We start from the raw sequence: 9,815 nt of genomic DNA on the forward strand, positions 1-9,815 counted from the left end.
AGCCCTGTAGTGCATTAGCTTGTTGTTATGAATGCAGCAGTAGGTTTTCAAGAGGACAAACTGAAAAAATAGTCCACAGGCAGATTCAAACCAACAACCTTTGAAACCACATACCATTGACTCTGCCACTACACCAGAGAGCCCCATAGTACTTTATTTTGTTGTTATGAATGCAGCAGTAGGTTTTCGAGAGGACAAACTGAAAAAACAGTCCACAGCCAGATTCAAACCAACAACCTTTGAAATCAAGTACCATTGACTCTGCCATTACACCAGAGAGCCCCATAGTGCTTGAGTTTGTTGTTATGAATGCAGCAGTAGGTTTTCAAGAAGACAAACTGAACAAATAGTGAACAGCCAGATTCAAACCAACAATCTTTGCAATTAAGTACCACTGACACCGCCACTACACCAGAGAGCCCCACAGTGCTTTAGTTTGTTGTTATGAATGCAGCAGTAGGTTTTCAAGAGGACAAACTGAAAATAAATAGTCCACAGCCAGATTCAAACCAACAACCTTTGAAACCATGTACCATTGATTCTGCCACTACACCACAGTAGAGATCCCCATAGTGCTTTAGTTTGTTGTTATGAATGCAGCAGTAGGTTTTCAGCAGTGGACAAAGTGAAAAAACAGTCCACGTCCAGATTCAAACTAACAGCCTTTGCAGTCAAGTACCATTGACTCCCCCACTACACCACAGGTTTGGACATAATGTACAGTGAGGGCTCTGTGGTGTGATGTTGTTCCACTAGTGTGTATGTTGACATTCACAGGCACAAAGCCATGTGTGAATTCTTATACACCATAGTACATCTTTCTAAAGGCAAATAAATGTCCTGAATGATCAAGTCATGGCAGTGACTGGTGAACATTTTTGAGGCAAATAAAGGAAAAATAATCATTCAACCGCATTAAGCTCGGTCAAATAACAGATAATTCTGAGTGCAAGTTAGCTACAAATAGAAAATTAAAAACATATTTCTCACCAAAAAAAAAAAAGCAGGCATAATACGCCCGATAGGGGTCTCGCCAGATCTGGATCTACCACATTTCCCCATTTCTGGGCTCTCTGCACTGGTTACCTGAGGTAACTGCATGTCTTTACGGCACTGATAGACTTTTCCCCATCCTGTACTATCTTACTTCACACACCCCTGCTCATAGTCTGAGGTCTGTTCACCAGCTGTTGTTGGTCCCCTGGGCAAGGCTGGAGACAGAAGGTAGTAAAGCATTTGCCGGAATAGCCTTCCAATGGGAATTGGGCAAACAACATCAGTGTTGTCTTTAAAAAGTGCACTATAAATACATTATATTACTTTTATCATTATTACTAGGATCTCTGATAAGTGCATTGCCATCCTCCCAGATGGAGAGAATAACTTGCCAATACCCTAATGTAGCCACAAGGTGGCACCATAAGACCAGTTTAGATCCAAGAGTGTGCACTGATGCAGGCTACAGGGATTTCCACCTCTTTAGAGCCATATAAGAAAAAAAATGAATTCAAATAGATTGATGGTAATATTTTGAATTAGTAGAGTTTACGTTTAAATGTATAAATGGCCTTTAGAAGAAAGTATAGCATTTTCGAGGCTGAAATAAGTGACAATAAATACATACGTATATAGCCAAAGATCCCAATGGGGAATGTGAGAATGTAAATACAAATACAAATACAAATACATTTACTAAAATATTATTGTAAAAAACCCTGTAATTTCCTCATTCTCAATCTGGGATGTACCACTGTTGATCTTTACTGCAGATTAACATGCTTTCAATTTCTAAATGATTCCAGAGGCAAGACTGGCTGTCAAAGTGGGTTTACTGCAATTTCTTCACTGTGGCATTTCATGCAGTTTTCCACAGCAGAGCTCCCACATCTCCCACTTATTGTTCCCTTTTTATTCGCCGAACCACATGTCAACTGACCTGACATTTCACCATCTCATGGGCCCTTTTTTAACTGTTCAGACTCAGACATCTGTACAGGAGCTAGAAAAAGAGGAGAGACTTCTTGAACTATGAGATCTTGTTATACCAGGAAATTCCTAAATGATTCTCTAGTGTGAAAATGCACTTTTGTTCATGAGGCTTTCTGGGCATGCCCATGTCCACTGATGCCATTTGGACATGCAAGGAATCCATCCTAAAACACCTTAATACTGTTAAAAACAAATAACTGGAGTTGAACAATGGATTTTGTTATTCAATGGATTTTTCTCCAGAAAGCATTCTCGTATGTACAGCCCACCACCAACCAACACCAAAAAGCCCAGTCTATGTTCTTGCTGTCACACGCTCTAAATGAATTGGAGATGCCAGATCCCTCCCACATCTCGTCCTCTTGCAGCCCAATTTCCTGTCTAGTCAGAGTTTATTTATTATCTAACTCAACTAAAACGCTTCAGTGACTCGACACCCCAGCTACCATCAGCCGACACACCATCCATCTGACGCCTGGGCTGGTCTGCATCAAATGCCCCGCTGCAGCAGCAATTTGGAGGGGGTGACAAAACATCCTGGCTGGGTGCATTTATTGGTGCGGCTGCCTGAGAGAGAACAGCCGGGGATACTGTAAATGCAGCTTTGAGGAGTTAGGCAGTTTGACATCACAGTGAAGGAGAAGAATGCGTTTACATGATCCCATTTGTCTGAGGAAAGTGCAGAAGCAAGGTGCTACACAAACCTTCACACACAACACTACTGAAGTCCAGTGGCTCTGCAGTCCTACATTGGCCCTCTGGACACGCATGTCACCTCCCATCTGTCTTGTGCACTGTGTCGACCAAGCTCCTGGAGTCGTTGTGTTTTCGATCTAGAACCAGAGAACAGCATTACATTTTAATGCTATGAGTTTGAAAACATAGTTTTTGGTGTATTTTCTTACAGGGAGAAACTGTTTGGAAGCAAAAGGGAGCCCAAATCATTAGTAATCAGCTGACCTCACTGAAATTGAAACCAATACTGAATACTAAATAGAAACATTTTACTTTGCTTCCATCATTTAATGTTTAAGTCCTGGTTGCAACCCCTGCAACATGTATTCAATGGAAATAGATTAGTAGATATCATTGGGTAATATTGATAAGTATTTTAAATTTCTCTTAAATCATGATTTTAGTTTCTCCAGAAAAAATAATGCAATAGTGATCACGTGTTCACACATTGTGATGCATTAGCCTTGGGCTACTGCAGTACCTGTTTGTTGTAATGCAGCTATCAGTTTTGTAGGAGGTGGAGGACCTGTTGATGAGAAACACACATGAAGGTGATGGTTTTTTCAGCGTTGGTTCACAGGTGGTGGCTCGGATGTGGAGCCGAGGACAAGGGTTCAATTATGGGAACTGTAGGCTGGTATTGATTCCCAGAGGACACAGTCCTCAGTCTGGATGTACAGTGTGAATTGCTGGATGTTTTTTCATTTCACAGCAGTTATTGGAGAAGACTCATAAAATCTGGCAAGCTGTAAATATTCTTTTTTCGATTGTTGGCACAGGCTGCTCTATCTGATTCTCCATGCAGTAAACTGACTAACTGATGGGAGCAATGCAGGGACATACATTTTTTTTTCTGTCTATAAGAATCTGTAAAATGTCACAATTGCCAGATGGCTTGTGAGACGCTCCCGGCTGCCCAGACATTCTCTTTGCAAAAAATGAATCATTCGTAACAGTATACCATATAACTGAGCTTTAAGTGTGTAATGGCACTGAAATATCACAGGAAAGTTTTCATTCAATGCACACTTACCATTAATAAGTGAGCCTTCTTCTTTGCTATCAATCTTTTAGAGCCTTAGAGACAACACGACAAGCATTCTTTAACTTCACTGGCAGCACGGTCCACAGTGGAGGATGACTCGAGGAAAGCAAATCTCAGCATTAAGAAGTAGTCCAGCATTACAACAATCAGGACACTCGACGAGAAACGCATTATAAAGGTCAGTCACAGGGAGTTAGATCGCCTGGCAGACGGAAATGACAGTGGGTACTTCATTTGTTCTGCTGCTGATTTTGCAGTGTGACATTTAATTAAATTTTCAGCATGCAGGATGTTGTTATAAATCCCACTAATCCAATGTTTGTTGTAACAAATGTAACTTTCATCCTGCGGAAGCTATCCAACAACTTGTTGCTTATACTCATAATGCTTAATTCTTAACATTTGGTTATGTGTTACAAGTTGTTTCATATTTGCATATGTTACAGGCTCAGAATAAAAACTTGGGTCCAGACCATATTGTAAAAATCTATGGTGCAACACATCAGATGAATTGAGAGGCATGCCTTCTGTGGCCTTCTGCAATAAAAAATAAAAAAAGACACAGCAAGCTGCTCTATTTTTATGGGGAAGAAGAGGGATGTTATGGGGGTGTGTGCATATGTGTGGGCTGTAAACAGTCACACGTGGAGAGGACTTGACATCATGCTGAATATTTGTAGACAGCTACCCGTTGTTGGGATGGATCCCATCTCTTCTGAAGAGAGAAGCATGATTCCAGAACAAGTTAAAATTGTCCATACGATCCATGTTGTGAGACCTGCATGCAGACTGGAGCCAGTAATGCTGGTCAAGGATACGGCTGAAACGGAAGGCTCCAACGTCCTAGAGTGGGAATCAGGCCAGAAATAAAAAACGATTTCCCACCTTCTTTAAAGTTAAAAGGGAGTTAAAATCATTTTTTAAATCACATTGGCCATTTCAAATAACAGCGAGTGTCTCGGCATGCAGGAGAAGTGTGGTGCCCGGGGGGAACCGTCGGCTACCTGATTACCTGGAGAGGACCGAGAGATAAGGGAGTGCAAAGACTTAAGAACCCACATCACCCACACACAGTGATTAGAATCAGGGACTGAAGAGCAGAGAGCAGAGGGAATTATTTGTTGTGGGGAGACAAGAACAACAAAGCACCAGACTGCATGTAAAAAACAAAGCTCCCTTCTATGTCTGAGTCAAGTAGCTCTTGTGCCTCGCTGCTGTTTCTGTGGTTGAAAATGTTCAGTACAGTGTGAGTTTAAATATGAGTGTGTGTGTGCGTTTACTCCCTCCCTCCCTACAACCGTGACAGCTCCAGATGACTGCTGGTGGTAAATTACCCATTAATCTTAAAGTAATTTGGATTTTCTTCCAGTGCTGAAATTAATTTGACTCCAAATCAATCACAGAGCTATTTGGCCTGGGGGGGGGGGCAATTGGTCTTAAACAAAAAAAAAATGACTGCACCTTTTTCTGCCACTGTCAGATGGCTCATGTTTTCTCTTTAATAGCAGTAATACAGCAGAGAAGATGTTAGAGATATTTTATCACTAAAGTAATGCAGTCATAACTTTGGGGTACATAGGAAGTCTGATAATAATGAGCTTTGACTCTGAACAAAAGAAGTTTATATCTTTTACTGTTACTAGAATGACACAGTTTGGCTCTGAGCGTGTCTAGGGTAAGTTCATTGCCTAACATAAAGTGTGCTTTTTTTTAAGAGAAGGCTGGCTGGCAGTGGATGTGTGTGGGCTTACCTCAGCAACAACAGCTAGTCCTGACCGAGAGCTCCCCATGAGCTGCCAGCCCAGACGGCGCCCATTGACAGTTCTTTCAAGTTCAAGTTTTTGTTGTTGGTTGGTCCAGAAAGAAAGGTAGTAGGCGTATCTACAAACCCTTAAAGGAATAGGTTGACATTTTGGGAAACACACTTATTCACTTCCTTGCTGAGTTAGATAAAATGGTTGATACCACTCTCATATCTGTATGTTAAATATGAATCCAAAGTCAGCAGGCTTTTAGCTTAACATAAAGACTGGAAGCAGGGGGAAACGCCATGTAGCATGGCTGTTTCTGCCCACCAGCACCTCTAAAGCTCACTAATTCACAAGTTATCTCAACAATAGTAAAAATGACTTATAGTTGTGGCGGTTTAGTGTACAGGAAGTGACAAGCACTTTAAGTCTTTATGCCTATTTAAGCCCATTGCCTGCACATGCTCTAGCTTTACCGCATATGTATTGTACAGATGAGAGTGGTATCAATCTTCTCATCTGACTTCCCGCAAGAAAGCAAATAAGTAAAAATGTCAAACTATTTAGAAAATAAGACTTGAAGGATTGAGAGTTGACTTTTCAAGACAATTAATGCTCAAGGATTAGCCTGCCTGCGCCGATGTGTTGTTTAAAACATTTCTGCTGAAAGTTCCAGTGAATTTCAGGGACAAAGTTAACTTGGCAAAGTGGCTCACTCAGGTCCAAGAGCTCAGGATGCCCCCTTCACAGTCTATTTGGTTTAGTACTCTTGCACAGCTTAAGCGGTTAGAAGAAAGGCATGCAATTGAGAGTGAAACGCCTATTTGGTATTTTGTTAAACGCACCCTCAGTATCAGTACATTCACCACAGTTGCTTAAATTAGATTAATTTATTTCACAAGTGCCTTAGAATGATTTTTATTTCCAGCACAGTGATCACTGGGAAGCTATTGGCAGTGCTGCAGGTATGCAGGCTCAGAAAGCTGCTGTTGTTAATCTTATCTGAAGGATGATTCTTTCCAAAGAAGCTCTCATGAATAAATCAGTGTTTAAAGACACAAAATGAATGAGAATCATCAACCAACAGTCCTGCAAGTTTTTCTGAAGCCCTCTGTGAAAACCTGAAGGAAAATCCTTTGAGTGTAAGGCACCTTTATTTCCAGCATACAGAGACTATTAGAAAAGCACAGGCAATACAAACAGATTAACAAGCATGTGGAAAGTTAATTTACAGGATGAGTGAATTATAATTAGTCTCCTCGTGTGAGCTAAACGATCATCAGTCAACAAACTTTGTTAGTGAAACGTCTGAATTCTTTGTTCCTGAAGAAATGAGATGAATAATGTAAGCAGCCTGGCAGGCGGACAGTTAAACAGATAAATATAATCATAAGGCTTAAGAAACTTTGAGTTGAAAGTATTTTCTCTGAGTGAACTATAATTCATTCATGCTCCACTCTCAGACCAGAATCTTTCATGGTTAGGTGGAGTGATGGAGTAAAAAAACTGTGCTCTACCTCATTTCCATAAATGGGCTATTCTTTAGAGCCACGCAGTGTGAATACATTTCAGGAAAAGCACTCTTAGAAAAGCCAGTTCCTTTTTTGAAGGATTTAACTTTTTTGTGTCAGTGTCGTCGCAGCAATGATTTCCAAAAAACACTGCTGAAGGCCAAAGATATTTCACTGTAACACGCATGAAAATAAACAGTCATTATTTGGGTCAAAGCCAAAAAAGCCAAGAGATCTGACAGTGAGAACATCCGCTTCATTCATCACTTTGGAAAAGTCATGCAACTCAAGGACAGAAAATTCCACTAATAGAGATGAGATTGCAGGTGAAATGGTGCCTGACATAGCTGCTATTACTATGATGGGGATGCTGTTTGAAGAGAATTAGCATTACGATAAACTGGCAGCCCTTAATAGATGTAAGCATGAAAGAAATATGCCTCCCTCCCTTCCCGTTTGTGTGTCTTTGTTTTATTGCAGGTGCTATTGCAAGATGAGCTTAACAGCAGCAGGGCCATATGGGGTCTATGATAAATCTGGGTCCGTCTCAAACATGTGCAACACTTGAACTTGACTTAACTATTATCCAAAAGGGAAATTTACTTGAGGGTTGGGGTGCAAAAAATATACAAATAAAATACAATAGTGACAATCCAAAAACAGTAGGTCTTACAGGAATCAAGGTAGAAGAGTAAACTTACTTACATTAACCAGGTGGCCAGAATGAATGCTAACGTGCCTCGGTATGTTTATGTTGTGTAAATAGGCAAATGTTTGCTAGCAAATTTGCCATATTAACTTAAAAGGTGATAATATGGCAGTGTTGTGGTTCAGCTTGTCTCTGCTGTCCCCTAGTGGCCAAAAAAAGGTTGCACGGGTTTAGCTGTTAGCCAAAAATGAAACTAACTTGTGTGGGACTTGGGTGTGAAAACAGACAAAGGAAGCTAAAATCTACCCACACACACTCACACATCTTTTTCACACACAAAAGATAGAGCCATACTGTAGAACTAGAACAAACCAAATGATATGACAATTACACATTAAACATATGGGACAGCAACAAAAAATGTAATTAGCAATAGTCACACCTGGAACAGATGGCAAAGCACTTACTATTAATAAACTTAATGTCCTCTTTGTCTGTCTTTGTCAGGAAATTCCTCTGTTTCACAGCCAGTTGGTCAGAGTTAGGTGTTAAAATTCCACATATGCATTGTGCAAAATGTCGCAGATTGAAAGAAAAAAATGAGTATACAGTTGATTCTGATCTTTAGGCGGCCATGGTGGAGTAAATGTGATAGTTGGCCAAGGGGAGTTGTGATGGCAACCTATATCAGAAGGGTTGATCATGTTGTGAGCATGAAAGCGTGACAATATTGCATAATTTATTTGTGTACACAGAAAGGTCAAAATTAGTCACTTTTGAGAGATTTTATGATATTATATCTAGAATTAGCTGAGCAAAGATGTGAAAAATGAGTTAGATGGTAGGCTATTATCGTATCGGCCGAAATATGACACTGATTTAAAGACCGCTTTTTGGACAGCTGTTTTTTGGAAATGACTTTTTGAAGAAGCAAAATTACCTTTCCATGAGTGTTGGTAAAAAGTAGTCGAGCTACTAGTCTAAAGATAAGAGAGTCCTTATCTCTGAAGCTTTTTCTCTCGTAAAAGTGAAACAATTTAGCAGAACGCATTTATTTTTCTCCTGTCAGCCTCTTTGAAGGGGCTGATTTACTCTGGTTCTTAACATTTTTTCATTTTGTCCCTTTGAGCTCTTCACAATGACATTCAGTGACAGTAATATTTCTTGGCTGTTTGTCAGATATTCAGTCCGTAGTCTATTTATGCAGTAAAGACTATTTCAACTTGTTTTTTACTTGTCAATAAGTTATTTACTTCAGGACAGGTTACATTGGCCGTCTGAAACTAGGTTAAACTGGACTATAGTCGGGCTATAACAGAAAAGAACTGGTTGGTATGATGTGTTGTCCAGGAGATGCAATGTTGTTTAAATTTGGAATTATTTTCACAGTCTCTACTAGATGACATTCTTGTTGCACTTACCTGTTCAAATGAAACAAAAAGAAGCATATATTTACGCTTTGTCTTTTTTTCATCTATTTTCCTGTAATTAACAACACTTGTCATTGTGTGTTGTTGGGCTGTCATTGGGCTCTGAGTGCTGCCAAAATACAGGTGACCTACACTCCAAAATGGGCATGAACGCATCCTGCACAACAAACAGACTTTAAAAACTTGCTAGCCTAGCAACAATACAAACAAACATTATGCAACACTCTGTAGAAGCCAGTGTAACACTGGTACTCTCTCCATTTAATAAGAATATCTGATGGTGTGAATATGTAAATGCATAGTCCTTAGATATAATTCGACCCCACTTTTTTATTCATTTATTTCCAGAAAATCTATTTATTTATTGTCATAAATTCTGGCCAGTGCTGTATTTAACTGGATCATTTATTTGGCTTTTGCATATCAGATAGATGTGTTAATATGCAATCAAGTAGGTGATATGACTAGTATCAGACCTTCATATTGGCCCCTGGCACTGTGTGATGTCTGATGAAAGTCCTATCGGTAAAATGTTGCAATAAAAGTTATGGCACAGGTGATATCTGCTGTCAGGAGTCCTAAAGGGAGGGAAAATAATCAGAAAAAAGACATACAAGTTCAACAGTAAATGATGAATAACAGGATTTCCTTTAAATGGGACTTCTTTGAAAGAGCGTGTCTTTGCTTGGTAACCAATTGAGAGAAAAA

The sequence above is a fragment of the Perca fluviatilis genome, chromosome 24 (assembly GCF_010015445.1).
Source record: "Perca fluviatilis chromosome 24, GENO_Pfluv_1.0, whole genome shotgun sequence".
NCBI lineage: Eukaryota > Metazoa > Chordata > Actinopteri > Perciformes > Percidae > Perca > Perca fluviatilis.